The following is a 562-nucleotide window of genomic DNA, read 5'->3' on the forward strand; positions in this document are numbered from 1 at the left end:
ATGTTTATGAACGTTTTGATAAACGTCTTGCAAGTCGTACGCGCCATTTATCGATAAAATATATTGTCTATAGATAACATTAACCTTCTTTATCATGTATGGATTATTTTCGAATATAAAGAAGCGTTACTTCATTCATCTTTAATTAATACAAAATGTAAATACGAATAAAATGTAGTAGAAGTAATTACACGATGAAATGATATATTTGTAATATACGTGCCTTGTATACTTGTCAATTATTTATTAGACGTAGAACTTAATCCTTTTCCTTAAAATGTAATTATTTGCAATTCCAGTTTAAAGAAGAAATTTACCCGCCATTTTATTATATCGAAATATCCACTTCCATAGTAACGATACACACGGATTTTATGTTAAAAATATAAAAACTGATCTGTACGATAAATATTTGCCACTAATAGATCGCTAGGTTATAGTTTTTTTCGTTATCTATTAAGGGGACCGAAAAGTAATGTCATTTTGCATTACATTCAAGCAAATTCAATCTTAATAAGTATCTATTTTTAAGCAATTGTCAATCAACAGCCCTATATCATCT

This window comes from Hylaeus volcanicus, chromosome 4 (genome assembly GCF_026283585.1).
Source record: "Hylaeus volcanicus isolate JK05 chromosome 4, UHH_iyHylVolc1.0_haploid, whole genome shotgun sequence".
Classification (NCBI taxonomy): domain Eukaryota; kingdom Metazoa; phylum Arthropoda; class Insecta; order Hymenoptera; family Colletidae; genus Hylaeus; species Hylaeus volcanicus.